Here is a 16,942-nt window from a genome sequence, read left to right on the forward strand (position 1 = left end):
TCCCCAACTAACATGTAGAAACTATTGACTTCTATTTGATGGTGGATCAGGCAATTTTGTGCTAGCAGCACCACCCCATCACCAGGGTCTTTTGTTTCAGACCATGCTGGTGTCATTCAACACAGCAGCAGAGAAAAGCAGTTCTGGGCAGGCTTTTGATACAATATGATGACACACTGAAGCCTGTATCCTGTCCCTAGCGATTGCTAGGAGCAATGCCTCAAAAAAATCACATACCACAAATACCCACAACGAACATTACTAATTGCAGAAGTCTTTGCAGGTGACAGAGAGGAACGAGGTCTCTCTAGATGCTCACAGGTAATGTGCTTATGTCTTAAATCATGGGATTTGATTACTCTTCTCTAAGTGAGCTTTTCTGCTACTGTTATTAGCCTTTATATCATCAAACCCTTTTTTTGAAAATTGAGCCACTATATTTAACTATATGATCTCCATGGTGAATTCTAGAGGCTACATGGACACTGTCTGAAAACATCATATATACCTTATAAAATCACACTTTTAAATACCTGATTTCTTGATCTTGTTTGATGAATCTGAAAAAGGAGAACACAATACAACCTGAGCAGTTCTCCTCCTTTTTCGTATCATTATATATGTATCTCAATACTTATTTTTTTACTACTTCATTTCCAAACCAAAGAGAACACAACGCCACTCCCTGTCATCTCACAGACAGGACCTGTTACTCCTCTCTACACTATTTAGTAATCTTACACTTTATAGGAATTTGAAAAATTTTAAAATTTTATAGGCTGAAACTATGAACTCTTTAACACTTCTTTGGGCTCTCTCTTATGGTTGCCAACTTCCTGATAGAATCCAAACCCCTCTAGTAGGACCATAAAGGAATGAAAAGGAGTTCCAGAGTTGTTTTTTTCCCCTTCGGCTATTCTCTTTAAAAGTTAGGGATTTTTCTTTACTCTTTGAAGACATCTGTATGAAATTACCCACACAACAGAAATCCTAACAAAACCAAGATTTATTAAAACAAAGAGAAAATGTAGTTAAAACAAAATAGTTTGCTTAACATAGCTGAATTTACAATGCTTGTAAGTTAAATTAGATAAGGCATAAACCAGATAAACTTGACTTCAGATAAAAAAAAAAAAAAAAAAAGAAAAAAATGAATCCTGTAGTTTATCCTTTGAAATTAAATATCCTTTCTGACCACACTAGTCAGCTTGTCAATGCTGCTTGCTGCTTGGAGACCAACAATTCCCTCTTTTGTCTCCCACAGATATGCTTAATAAACCCTGGTTCAGGTTTCCTAAACACTTTTCCAAAGACAAAAAAAAAAAAAAAAAGGGCTTGGGTAAACAGTTTCAGTCTCCATCTCTGAAGAGTTACACCATTGAGGAAACGAAAAACCTTAATTATGATTTATGATGGCCTTTCCAAGGTTTATGACCCAGCTCAAACATTGCCTTTTGCTAACCACCTTGGCTGGCTCTATCTAGGTTTTGGCTCGACCCACGGGCAAACCTCATCTAAAGTCGTTTCTCTTTCACTTGTCACAAGAGATGAGTTACAGACAAGGGCTAAGGCTCACTCTTACAATCAGCTACGTTTCAAAACAAAGTCCTATGGACCTTTGAAAAAAATCAGTCTTGGCTGATGTCTCAAATGACAGATTGTTCTTTGTTTCTGCCTTTATGGGTTTTAGGATTCACACATACACAGTTTTTGCCTGAGTAGGTTGTGTCATTTAACGGGTGGTATTTCCCTGATGTAAGAACTGTATGACTCTTGGACAGCTATAATAAAACCTGATCTGTAATAGAAACTTTTGCCACTTTGGAATTATAATGAAATGCCAAGCTTGTTCCTTCTCATACACAACTGTAGATGCAAGCCAGCTAGCAAAAAATGTCTTAGATAAGCAGAACTCGTTTCCCTTAAGCAACTAAAATAAAAATCAACAGAATTAGTCTCATTGAACAATCTCCACATTGGAACACATACCAATACAGATTTACCAGAAGAAAAAGGAGAGCAGTGGTGAACAGATCCCACCTGCATCCTACATTATTAACTCAGTTTAATTCTGCTCAATCCAGGGTATCTTCTAAGCCATCCTCAACCCTTTATTCTTCAGCCTCTCCAACAAATTTAAAATGAAAGAAAAAACCAAAACAACTCAGACAAGAAGCCCTGAAGGCATGAAAGTAATGGAGATATTATTACAGAGCTACTTAACAATATCTGCATAGGCTTGTCTGCTGCGGTACAGTCCAGTGCTAAACCAGGACTACTATAGGCAGGCAAGAAAAAGAAGCAATAATGACTCAAAAGCAGATTCGTCTAGGAGAAGGATAGCTTGTGACTCCCAAAGCTGGATTCACATACCCTTTTTTGATATAACAGGATGCGTTGAATAAACCCTTCAGCAGCAGGAATTCAGACTGTGGCTGCTTCAGAGTCCCTAAAGCCAAAAGCAAATGAGCTGTAGTCTGAGATCTGCTCGATAGAACATTGTTTTCATTTAATTATTTTTTTAAGTTATGAAATAATACATATAGCAGTCTTTCCACGCTCCAGATCAAGTTAATTTCATTCATTACAGAGGCACATAGAGTTACTTAACATTCAGTTAAAATTACCTTACAGAACTACATTTAAATTGTATCATCACCCTGACGAAATCCAAAGCAAAACATAAAAAAAGGTCAAACAAGAGAATACTACAGAGCAAGTTAATACCCATGAAAAATGAGCACAAGAAAAACAAAATTATTCCCTGGTGAAAAACAGTAGCAGAGGATGTGAGAAGGGATGTTATTCCCCTCCTTTATTGCTGCTCATCTAACAGAAGAAATACTGGAGAAAAGGAACTTGAACATTTGTAATGGGAAAAGAAAAAGACAACTCTGCACTACCAAGTAACAAGGAAAGGAAGAGTTAGAAAAGAAGGTGCAGGACCAAAATAGGACCTCACTGTTTTCACATCTCTCTCAAGCCCTAGGATGCAAAACCCCTGCTATAGGTGATCTGGGTTTGTTTGGTTTTTTTAGTTTGTTTGGCAGTTTCTTAAAAGGAAATTATTTTGTTATTGACTGAAGATAAGGATTCCTTCTTAAAAAACAACCAGAAAAAATATTAATGCTTTGGTAATCTTTCTCTTAATCATCTCTCTATATATCACTGGAAAAGACTTCAAAAACCCATTAATCCAAAGATAATTATATTCAACTGTTCTCCAAAGAGGAATAACAATTTATTGGAACTTAGCTAAAACATGTCTAACTTAAATAAATACTTAAATATACTTTCGAAATGCTTTTAGATGCATGTATTGATAATATCAATAAAAGTTCATGAATCTCACCAAAACATCTCCAGTAGATTGCTTTAAAAACAAAGATTTTTCTTAATTTTAGAGAATTCCTGCACACATTTCAGATGAGTCCAAGGATCTACCAAAGTGCCTAATTACTTTTAATGTAGAAATGTTTAGATAGCATGCCTAGATCTGTGAGGAGGAGACAACCCTCCTTGTTTTCACAGGAAAAATACGTAATATATTTACCACAAATTAGCATGATACTTTGAGTAGTAACCATGAAAAATCAACCTTGATACAAAATTAGAATTATTTAGAAATATATTAATTTTAGATCCTGATCTTCTGGCTACCACTGCAGCAGAATACAATTAACACTCTTCTGAGGCTCCCACAATGTATATTCAAACAGGCTTTTTATTACTAAGTGATACATGAAATAATACAAGGGAACTCTTTGAAATACTGCACATTAACAAAACATTGAAAAACAGTATCTGCTATGTTTGCACACAAATGTTCTGCATAAGCAATGCCAAGCTAAACACGCCATCAGAATAAATTTTCTTTAGAGGTGGTGAATTCGGACAAACATTATTTGCCCTACATTAAAATCACAACAGAATGGCAGGAGTCTGTTAACAAGGCAATGTTTCCAAATCAAGGTTTGTCTTCAGTGAGGGCAGAGTGTATTTTAAAGACTAATTAAAATGCTAGTGTCAGAAAGGTAGGTGGAATTTTGATAGTTAGCCACTACTTCAAGTGGATCCTAGTACAGTGGGAGTTGGGGCCACATTTCAAGGGTATGTAGGTACAGAGTAATGCTGCTAAACATACAGAGATTTTTTTAAAAAGCAGCCCAAGTAATTTTAATTTTAAGAACTGAATTAATCTACTGCCAACTACGCTACACAAAGTAATTAACAATTGTGAATGTACACTTAGGTTCTGTACAATCATTTAGGGACCACCTTAGGACAACCAAGAAACGTACAACTCAGAATAATTATCTGTCAAGTCTCTGGCTTAGTATTTTCAAACATTACCTGAGTTAAAATAAGACCTTTAAATATCTGGGTTATAAAGGTATCATTCACTAGGGCACTTGACTACAAGATGGTTTGCCAGAGATTCAGAAATCTCAGCAGCATCTTCCATGGAAAGGAGACATTTCCCACCAACACTGGAGCAGGTGATGGACAGCAGAGGCTAGGGAGTGTTCAGCTGCCCTGCTGGAGTGCTGCCAGTTGCATGAATAATTGAGTATTTTTTCTAACATAGTTTCAAACTCTCAAATCCTAGATAGCTGCACACTCCCTGAAGTAAGAGACCCAGTGTCTCTTTGCATCACTTACCCTCTAAATGTAAAAGGTTAAGAACATACTAGGCAAGAGAAGCTAACTCTCCTGTACATTATTAAAACCTCTAGTGAAAATATATTCATTGCTATGGTATTTTCCATTGGGTTGCACTTGGAATTGATTTTTTTTTGTCCCTAAATAAGGAAGAATAAACATTAGTGTTTCTTAAATTTTATTTTTTACTGAGCAAAGAAAGCAAAATACTTACAAAATCAGATACTCATTAAAAAATACACAATTTTCACAAAATACATATTTTTATATAGTCATCAGGGTTGAAAAGGACCTCTGAAGATCATCTAGTCCAACCCTCCTGTAGAGCAGGATCACCTACAGCCAATCACAAAAGAATCTGGAGACAGGAAATTATGTACTACATTTTCTTAATACATTATGCCTCTAATGACCTTCAGCTCTGATGAAAACTGACACCCTTCATTTTTTTAATTACTAATAAAAAGCTCTGGATGAGTTAAAGAGATTATCAACTGTTCAATACTTCAAATAGGTTATTGAAAGCAAAAATGTAAATGGCCTTCATTCGTAGCATTTGAAATGCAAAAGGTGACAATTCTCATGATAGCACTGTAAGAAAGCAGTGGAAATAGCAGATGGTGGTTTTGAATTACACCAAGACAGAACCTGGCATGTCCAAACCAATCTGACAGGGAAGGAGATAGGAGATGGTTGTGCTATGCCCACCACCCCACACAAGAGCACAAAGACAAAGATGGAAAGAAAAACTCTTATTCACATGTGCCTGGCAAAGAAGAGACCTCACAAGGGCACAAGATTGCTTCTTCTAAAAGAAGCATGATGATGGGGGTGGTAACAGGAGCTCCACACAGGTAGAAACCAGCAGAAGAAATATTCTATGGGATGACCCAGGCTAATTCCAACAGGAAACACCATCCTCCACTGCTGGATCAGGCAGCTCATGTCCACAAGCTGATTCCATTTCAAACGCCCACAGTTTAAACCCTAACTGGACGTATTTGACCAATACTCTCAGTACTTTTTTTTACTGGACTTATCATAGGATACAGAGCTAGTTCTAAATTACTAAGCATTATCCAACCCCCAGAAAAATACTTAATTTCCGAAGCTCACAGATAACCCTTCAAGTAAAGATACTAAGACTGGATGACTAACTCGTTTTCTCTAGTGTAGTTCCTAGTACCCTAAAGAAGCTGGATTTTATTGTTAGATCCTCTGAAGTACAACAAAACCCTGCCCACAATCTAAAGCAGGGAGAGCTGAGACCTTGAAAGGTTAAAGGGCCTGACCAAGATCTATAAACAGCAAAGACAAATATCCAAGCTCCATCTCTCTTCCTGGTCTTCCCTTACTCCACTGTCATCATTCGGATACATCCTGCACCAGAGCTTTATCTCAGGGATTACAGAAATTATTTTTAAAGACTGCATATGGGAAAAACACATACATCAACATTTCTGGCATATATTCTAAATAATTTGATTTTAAGAAATGCAGACTTTCAGTTCAATACTCAGCTCCAGTTACTCTCTCTCTCCTAAAAATCAAGAAACTCATTTCAGAATAACCAAGATGAATAAAGATCCATTTTCAGTAGAGCAGAAAATCAGGCAGATGGATATCTTAGAGATACATGTTCAAAGTTTCATATCTCATCACTGCCTAAAGCCCTCCAGTCTCAATCTTGACAACAGTCAGTAGCTTTTGTGAATAAGCATGTTCTGGGAGAGAGGCTGGACTACATGGCTGGATAAACAGGCAGATAAAACAGTAGAGAAACACAAAATGTCAAACATCCATTTACCTCAGGTATCAGCCTGGGAGCCTGAAGTAATGTTTGCGCAGATAAGACAAAAGATCAAAAAGAAAGATAGGCAAGTAGTTTAGTTCTATTATTTATTATAAAATTTTGGCTTTGTAAATATAAATCAACTACAAATGTTCAGCACTGCCAAGGAAATAAATTATATTTGATATCTATACATTAAGATATTCCAGTTAACCAAACTAAGGAGCAAATCTAGTCATAATTCAATAAGAATATGTACAGAACCATCCTATTAACTTTCTATGCTATGTAAAGAACAAAAGAAGTTCTAGCAACATAGTTCTTCAAATCATATCAAAAGGAAAATGACTGCAAACTCCTGGAGCAATGCTACTAATTTATCATTGTTACAGCTTAAGAATGTAGCCACATCCCATAAATTGCTTCTCCCTCACACAGTATCTTTGAATCACTCAATCTGAAAAAAAAATAAAATCCAAAGTGCATTACAAAGAGACTGCACTTTTATAGCAAGGGAGGAAGCAGACGGTGAAACAAGAAATACTATAATGGCATGAAGAATTTTATGCATTTTGCATTGGACTTATCATTTATACGATAAACACCCAAGTGTACAAAAAAATTGAGACACTATTTTTTCTCTTGAAAGAAAAAATCTTTTTTGTGTGGAGTAACTTGTTGGAAGACATATGGATTTTTTAGTGATTTTGAAAGGGACTGAAGTAGATAGTAACAGCTAAAATGTGTAGCATAGTACAAAATGCGTTCCTAACAATTCTGAGATGTTTCAAGGTGTAGATCTACTTTAATTACAAATAGGGTATTCAAACAGATATTCAGAATCCTACACAATAGGCACATTATCACTGAAAATTCACACAGGAGATTCAGCTTTGCCTTCACCTTCCTTCCTTCCTTCCTTCCTTCCTTCCTTCCTTCCTTCCTTCCTTTCAAAAACCCTGAAGATTTTATAAAAAATAGTGCAAATTAAGAAATTACAAGTATTTTTTTAAATTACCCTGAAACTGCTTTGAAAGTTTTGTGCATGTAGAGAACATGAAAATGCTAATTATGAGGAACGAAAAAATAAACTGACTCATGTTTTTAATTGTCCACAGCTAACAGACAGAAGAAAGCAAGCAACAGAATTACATTTTGGAAGCAAATTTGATTATTTACTGGTGTCTTTTTATTGGGAGTATTTTAGCTACTTTTTCAAGTTATTTTCATGAGGGAATGTGAAAAATATTTTGTCTCCATTTATTAAAAATTTTTTTTAATTGCTATTTTTAATAACTTACAATCTTAGACAATAAAGTTTTTTTTCTCAGTCTACTTGTTTTCATTTAGAAAAGGAAAATCTTGCGTGAAATCTGCAACTATTTTTGAAGAAAGAATTTTAAAAGACTGCCTGACTTGATAAGCACTCTGGAAGAATCTGCTAAACAACTAAGAAATAGAAAAGCTGAGCTGCAGGAAGATTGCACTGACTATTTTGGTGCTAAGTCTCCTGTCCCATGTGCCACTCCTATCTGTTTTAAGCATAAATGACAAAGCAGGTTCAACAGTATAGCAAATCCATTTGTTTAGGAAGGTCAATCCTGCAAGTATGTCCGTGTTCAATTCCTGGCAGTGCAACAGACTTGCTGTGGCACCAGGGAAGTTTCTTAAACTGAGGTTAAAAGATAGCACATCTATATTCTTTAGCAGCTCATAAATTGTCTTCATTTTTGTAAAATGGAAAAAAAACCCAACATAGACATTCTGATTACAGTACTCTAGTCATTCTTGAAAGATGGATATTCAGATTCAATGAGTGAACACTGAAGAAGCCATTCCTACTTAATTACACTCAAGAAAGAAATCCAAGAGAGTGTTTCCAAGTGCAGGGATAATGTTCAAGTGTTCAAGTCTGAAACCTGACAATTTCTGTAAGAACAGCTATGTTCAGCTCTCTAAAACACCATGAGGGCAGTTCCAGATTTTATCCTAGAGAATGTCTTAACTTGCTGATGACAACAGAACTTCTGATGTCATGGCAAAAAGTAAAGAATGGACTATAAGCAAACATAAATTGAAATACATTTCAGTCTTCCCACAGAAGAGACACTCACTCTGAATGAGGAAATCATGGTAGAGCACTGGTAAGAGAATTGCTAGCAAGATTTGTTGTCTCTTGGTGAAGATTCTATGGAGTTTTTTTGCTTGAAGATGATGCTACTTCTCATGACATTCTTTCAATAGTTATTAGCAGTTTCTCAATTTCTAAATACATTCATTTAGTTACAAAGTACAAAATTTGCTACCTTTAACGTAGTACTTTCTTTATAACTAATCCAAAAGTCATAGTAGCAAGCATTTTTCGTTATTTCCATGTCTTAAGCACAATTTCATTTCCTGCTAGTAGCTAGTTAAGAGTACCATCAACTTGAAGTTCCAGTCCTTTTTATAGAGCCATTAAACGATTTAGTGTATTAATTCTGCTTGCCTTTTACTTTTGAACTTGCCTTGGTTTTTATCAAAGCCACTTTCTCTCCATCTGTTCCTCCCACAAAAATAACATGCACTATTTCTTAATTCTGATTTTCCATTCTTTTAGTGTTAAAAGTACTGGCATATTATCTTCCTTTGCTCTTGGTCTTAAAAGCAGACCTGTCTTCAAAATAAAATGGAAATGTTCACCCGAGCAACTGTTCCCCTCTAATTTATACTCCAAATGCCTTGCAACATAAGAAAGTGCTGATACAGCTATTTTACAGGGATGAAATAATACCATAGGGAAATATAGTCAAAATCTGTTAGAGACAGCGCGATTGGTAAATCAGTTCAGAGAACTGATGATTTACTTTCACCTGCTCTCTACAGAACTGCTGAAGCCAGTCGTAACTAGTGCACAGCTCCTGAACCACTCCTGGCTCAAAATATTTCAGGTGTGGTTCCCATGAGGTTGCCAGTGACGTATCTGGCAGCAGGGTCATGCTGAAACTGGTGGCTGAATTAATGCAAGTTATTGGATTTGGAAGAAACAAGTCAGCCAGGGTTGCTGAAGCATCACCATAGCAGTCAATGCTGAGACAAGCCCTAGCCTGCATTTATGGAGCCCTCAGCTCTCCAAGTCATTTGGTATGGGGGGTTTTGTTCTTATTCATGTAGGAATTCTAGGGTGTAATCCACACAGTAAGTTTGACCATACTTGCCCTCTAAAGTAAACATTGGAAAGCAGCCATGACAGGACACGTGTCTAACAGAGACATCACGACAGGCTCTTCCATCTGAAATCCTAATGATTAGAAACTACAGCCTAGCTTCCAATCTGCATTTACTCAGATTGGATGTATACAATTATCCTCACGCCAATATTGCTCTGTGGCCTAAGTGGCTTTTTGCTCTCTTCCATAGTCGACTCCTTCTAAACACATTTATAAAGATCATAAGAACCACAGGAATTGATCAAAGACTGAATTATTTGAGTATGCCATGAAGCTACTCAGATACATAGGATACTCACGGGCTAAAGGAGAAGGTAACACAGGTAACAGCATAGTTTCAGCCTCGCTGTTGGAACACTAGAGAAATGTCAACATCTAATTCATCATAAATCTAAATCCTATCTTATTAATACAAGCAGACTGTAAATAAGAGTTATAAAGATTAGATAATTTTACTGACTCAGCAAACAGACATTTATGTTTCAATCAGTTCCCCTTCCATCTAACATACCTGTAAGACCCACAAATATTTTTTTTTTTCTATAAATCAAGCTCTGACTAGAAGGACTGAGTATGCTATGAGGAACCTTGAGCACCTTTTACTTTCAAGACAACTTTACGTATCCCGGGTCTTCCCCTTGGGACACTTTTTTTTATGCCCAAGAGAATCATAGAATCATAGAATCATAGAATCTTAGGGGCTGGAAGGGACCTCGAGAGATCATCTAGTCCAACCCCCCTGCCAGAGCAGGGTCACCTAGAGTACATCACACAGGAACTCATCCAGGTGGGTTTTGAATGTCTCCAGTGAGGGAGACTCCACAACCTCCCTGGGCAGTCTGTTCCAGGGCTCTGTCACTCTCACAGTAAAAAAATTTTTTCGGATATTCACCTTGAACTTCCTATGCTCCAATTTACACCCATTATCCCTTGTCCTATCACTGGTCATCACCGAGAAAAGCCTAACTCCGTCCCCCTGACACTCACCCCTTACATATTTGTAAACATTGATGAGGTCACCCCTCAGTCTCCTTTTCTCCAAGCTAAAGAGACCCAGCTCCCTCAGCCTTTCCTCATAAGGGAGATGTTCCACTCCCTTAATCATCTTCGTAGCTCTGCGCTGGACTCTTTCAAGCACTTCCCTGTCCTTCTTGAACTGAGGGGCCCAGAACTGGACACAATACTCCAGATGTGGCCTCACCAATGCAGAATAGAGGGGGAGGAGAACCTCTCTTGACCTACTAACCACACCCTTTCTAATGCACCCCAGGATGCCATTGGCCTTCTTGGCCACAAGGGCACATTGCTGGCTCATGGTCATCCTCCTGTCTACCAGGACCCCCAGGTCTCTTTCACCTACACTACTCTCCAGCAGTTCAGCCCCCAACCTGTACTGGGACATGGTGTTGTTCTTCCCCAAATGTAAAACTCTGCACTTCCCCTTGTTGAATTTCATCATGTTTCTCCCCGCCCAACTCTCCAACCTATCTAAGTCTCTCTGAATGGCAGCACAGCCTTCTGGTGTGTCAGCCACTCCTCCCAGCTTAGTGTCATCAGCAAACTTGCTGAGGGTACATTCTATACCCTCATCCAGGTCGTTGATGAAGATGTTGAACAACACCGGTCCCAGTACCGACCCCTGTGGGACTCCACTAGTCACACACCTCCAACCAGATTCTGCCCCATTGACTACAACTCTCTGACTCCTTCCTTTCAACCAGTTCCTAATCCACCTCACTTCCTGATCACCAAACCCATACCTGATCAACTTTTCTACAAGGATGCTGTGGGAGACGGTGTCAAATGCTTTACTGAAATCAAGATAAACCACATCTACCGCTCTACCATCATCTATCCACCTAGTAATTTCCTCATAGAAGGCTATGAGGTTAGTCAAACATGATTTACCCTTGATAAAACCATGCTGACTGCTCTTGATGACCCCCATGTCCTTGATGTGCCTGGAGATAGTCACAAGAACAAGTTGTTCCATCACCTTTCCAGGGATGGAGGTGAGGCTGACCGGTCTATAGTTACCCGGGTCCTCCTTCTTGCCCTTCTTGTAGACTGGAGTGACATTTGCTATCCTCCAGTCCTCAGGCACCTCACCTGTTGCCCATGACTTACTGAAGATGATGGAGAGTGGCCTAGCAATGACCTCCGCCAGCTCCCTCAGCACCCTTGGGTGCATTCCATCTGGACCCATTGATTTATGGATGTCCAGATTACTCAACTGATCCCTAACCCAATCCTCATCTACCATGTCAAACTCTTCCTCTATCTTGACTTCTTCTGGGGCTATATGAATCTGGGGCTCATAGGGAGACCCTGCAGGAGTGAAGACAGAGGCAAAGAAGGCATTCAGCACCTCTGCCTTCTTTATATCCTCTGTCACCAGGGCTCCCACCTCATTCCTCAATGGGCCAATATTGCCTCTACTGCTAGTTTTGCTAGCTATGTATTTGAAAAAGCCCTTTCTATTATCCTTAACCTGACTTGCAAGGTTAAGTTCCAAGGAGGCCTTAGCTTTCCTAATTGCCTCCCTACATCCTCTGACAACAGTCCTATATTCCTCCCACGTGACCAGCCCCTCCTTCCATGATCTGTAGATTTTCCTTTTCCACTTAAGTTTGCCCAGTAGTTCCTTCTTTAACCATGCAGGTCTCCTAGCACCCTTACTAGATTTCCTAACCATTGGGACACTCTGATCCTGTGCTTGCAAGAAGTGGTCCTTGAATGTTGACCAGCTATCTTGAGCTCCTTTATTTTCTAGCACCCTGTCCCATGGGATTTCCCTTAATAGATGATTGAGGAGACCAAAGTTTGCCCTGTGGAAGTCCAGGGTTCTGGTCCTGCTGGGTATTTTGTTCCTTCCACACAGGATATGTACTCATATAAAATCTGTTTTGTTGTGATTACATCAGCTCAGTTAAGATTTTATTAGCATTTAAATTCTATCACCATGCCTTACAAATTAGGTAGTTAATATTGTACAAACAAGGCAAACAAATAATTATCTTACTGTATTGCTTAATAATCTACCTGGTCTTCTGACATTTTTCAAAAAGAATTTTCAGCTTCAGTACAATACATTTTTTTTCTACTATGTTCTTGTTTGTTACACAGTTGTGAGGCTGCTTCAGTTGCCTGTAGAAAGCCTCATCAACCTCCTCACCTTGATCAGGAGGTCTGTAGTAGACCCCCACAACTGTGTCACCCGCACCTGCTTGCCCCTTAATTCTTACCCACAGAGTTTCAAGGAATCCTAAAGAAAAATTTGTCTCTAGTCTTTGGGCTCAGGAACAAACCTCAGCTGAACAAGTTACAGGAAGTGATAAGGGAGACAGATCACATCTTTTCTCCTGCCTGAAGAGTTTACTGTAGTCCACTGTAAGTGATGGTGTAGAAAAAAGCAAACAAGCTGGCTAAAAAGCTCCCATAGTACCTATAGCACACACATTCAACATGGCCCAGTGTCCCTCCTCTACAGTCAATTTTAAAAGCAAGGAGAGGAATGGTAAGTACTCTCTGGTGGGTAGCAGCTGGGTAAGGTTACTAATGTTTTTTCCCCAAGCCAACTTGGCTGAGGTTCTTGTAGCTTTGGAGGTACCCAACTGCAGCATCACAACTACCAGGGCATGCAATTTCAGATGTTTGACAAGTGGTTTTTAGCCTCTGCTCCCAGTAAAATCAAGCTAATTACATGCAGCAACTAGCACTATCCACACTACCCTGCTGTGGATAGTCTTGGACATCTCCAGTTAGCTCACAGCTCAATGCATTATTTTAGTGACTTTATGCAAAACAAAAACAGTCTCCATCACAAATTTCTACTATAGACAAAAATAACATGAGCACATTAAGCTGCTTTTGCTTGTCACCCCCGATGAACTTCATATGGCAACCAGACCAAAAGCCCCTGCTGAGACCCCGAAGCTGAATGTGAAACGGAAATATCACAAAAAAACACTGCCGGCATCCCAGAAAATGACTCATGCTGCTTAAGTACCAAATCATTACATGTAGAAGATCCTTGTCTGGATATTTTGTACAGATAGATCAAGCACTCTGAAACTACATTTGCTGAAAAAAGTAGACAGAGCACCAGGGCTCCAAACTTGGTACAGTCTCCTCCTGTGCTGGTTAACTTCAGGCAAGTCACTGCATATCTCTGTATTAGCATTTCCAAATGCAAAACTAATTACACTAATCCCTTTTGTGCAGCACTTAAACATCTATGGATGAAAATAATTATTGAGCTAAGAACTATTTATGTTATTAGAGCAGAGAACAATACTATGTGGGAAGGCAAGGGCCAGGTCTTATTTCAGTCTATCCCTCTTGACAGGTATGAACTCTTAAGTTCAGAAATTACTGCTGTTTATAATTGATGGACCTTCCTGAGCAGAGTAAATGGGGAACTGGTAAGGAAAAATCACTGAAACAACACAGGGAGTGCTGTTAACTGTCCTAAGGGCCAGATTTTCAATGATATCTGAAGACAGAGATGAGGTTCATACCTGGTGGGATTTTCAGAACTAACATTTATTCAAAGTCCCACTAAAATCAATGGCAGCTAAGTAGTGTAGCCTTCACGGGCAGTCCCTGCAACTTTAATCACTTTAATCATCGAAAGGAGTGAAGAAACTAAAAAGACATTGTCTAATGTTCTTGTATGACTATTGTGGAAAACATTTTTTAACAGAAATGTGAGTTTTAAATTGCAGTTTAGAAATATATAAATGCTAATGAAATCCTGTGCTGTCTGCCCTGTGTTAATTTTGTCCTATTAAAAGCTTGTTCTTTTTTTAACCTAATAAGCAAATTAGTAGTCTAAGCACATTCATTGTTCAAAGTTTAAATTTAGTTAAAATAAAAAGAGAGGCTGCTTACCAGTACTAGAATTCTTTGAAACATTAATTCTTAACATATATTCAAACTTATGAGCTATGTATATGTCCTCTCACTTAGGACTAGTCTTACATCTTTGCAATGAGTAAGTACATAAGGTACAGACTGACTGTACTCCTTTCAGTTTCCTCCCACCCATAGAAATAAAACTCAGGGAACTTCTGAACATTCCGAGGGAGAGCAAAGTATTCAAAAAGAAAATATAAATGTGAACTATACATATATTAAAAAAAAAAAAAAAAAAAAAAAAGTATTGGTAATTGGCGTCTTTCTGAGTAACAGTGCATAAGTGTAGTGCACCACATTGACTTAAACAACTACACCAGGCCAATAAGCACCTGAGATCCTGAAGTCTTTTGTACAAACCACTCTATCACCTCTCTACCACATGGTGAGGGTAGGAATGGAGCTCTGGGTAGCATCATCTCCAATATCTCCACTATTTCTTAACAATGTTGTGTACTCTGGAGAAGTACCCTGTAGCAAATGCAGGAGATTCACCTTAGCAGTCTGATAGCAACTTTTGACACAATCTGCAGTTGACTTCAACTGTCTGTGAGGAAATGGCTGAACTGTTAAACCCTTCAGAAAGCACAAATGAATAGCCTGAAGCATCTGAATGTGTAAATATAGAAGAGTAGACAAGCCCTGGCATAGAAGTATAAAAACCAAATTCTGCTTGAGAAATAGAACACCAGAAATAAAGTTTGGAGATTCAATAAAACATGCTAATTAAAAAGTATAATTCTACCATTATTTGAAGCAGAAAATGAAGAAGGTCACTTGTATGAACATATGTAATTCTTGCAAAAGCCTCTGAGGAAGTGGCTTTGATGAAAGCAGTACTAGTAAACACACCAAGCCCAAGACCTTAATGAGGCTAAGTGAGAGTTCAAATTCTTTTAGCCTTAAGCAGATATTCCATAACAGCTTTAATAGATGGTACAGAAGGAGGGAATAAAAAATAAAATTTTAAAAAAAGTGGTAAGAAGCCACATGGATCTCATTCCCAGAATGAGCATCATGTGGGTGCTGGACAGCTTTCCTTGTTGAAGTATTCCTGCCTTTTTCCATTAAAAAAGCCCACAGATGACAAAAAAAACACCAACTAGACAGACACTGCTAAATGGGTAAGATCCCTGTCTGCCTCACAGAGCTGAAAGATGGGTTTTCAACCCTTTCCCTTACACACAATGGGCTGGCTGCTATCACAAGCGCTCAGGATGGCATCTCCAGTGGGCTTGATCCAGGAGAAATACACCAAATTATTTAAGCTGGGTTACACAGGAGCTAAAGGAGATCAGAATAAGTAATCAGTGTAGTTCTGCTATGTAAGAGCTTCAAGGTTTGGTACTACTGTGTATCTGTGACCTAAAGTGAACAATATTTTTGATGAAATGCTTTCAAAAAACAATGCCAAGACAGATATGCCAAAAGATGTTAAATAGACCAAAATAAAAATAGGAAGAACCACAACTTTCAAAAGCATATGCATTATCCTAAATCTCTTTTGCACAAGTACATAAAACATTATGCACTGCTTTTATTAGCAAATGAAGTAATGAAAAAACAACTACTAACAATAAGTAACATCAGTGTTCTATGTAAATGTCGAGATACTTTCAAAACCATTTTTGCCATTTGCAGAAAACAAAAAAAACCCAAACCCTCTTTTTGTGAAAAATCTGTCTGAGTATGATTTCACACATATGTATTATTCAAAAACATGTTTCTTGAAAGCATTTTCAAAATGAAAACTGTTCAAACTTATTTTTTTTTCCCATACATTTCTAATGTCTGTGTCAGATGAGGTACATCTGGGCTGTGGGTGAAGTGTCTCTAAGCAAACTTAAGTATTTTTTTAAGAACACTGGGACAATTCTTGTAAATATTAGACTGCTATGGTTATGCAATAACATCTCACATTGTATTCTTTTGAAGTCCTCTGGTAATCCATTCCAGGTTAATATTGATAATTACTATCAATCAGTTTTAGCAGTAAGATTGCAGCTTTAAAGTTCATATTTCTACAAAACAACTGCAACAGGATGTGGCTTGGGTTCTTTTTTTCACCTACCTGTTACTCCACAGTAACACACAGCAAGTTCTTCTACTGTAATTTAAGCTGGATCACAAGAGTGAGTGGTAAAATGTTCCTTTGTATGTAGAAGAGGAACATTTCTGCACCAGCAGATCACTGCCACGTGCAGATCTGTGATTGCCTAAGTCCTGTTGATATGTATACACACCATCACATAAATCGACTCCCCTGCCCTTGCTGATCTACATGTAAAATCTGTGCCAAATAACCTTGTAAAAAAAAGATATAGTTTTAACTACAATACAAACAGGAATGATTTCTCCTTCC

Source organism: Chaetura pelagica, unplaced genomic scaffold, assembly GCF_000747805.2.
Source record: "Chaetura pelagica isolate M959 unplaced genomic scaffold, ChaPel_1.0 scaffold17, whole genome shotgun sequence".
Taxonomy (NCBI): Eukaryota; Metazoa; Chordata; class Aves; order Apodiformes; family Apodidae; genus Chaetura; species Chaetura pelagica.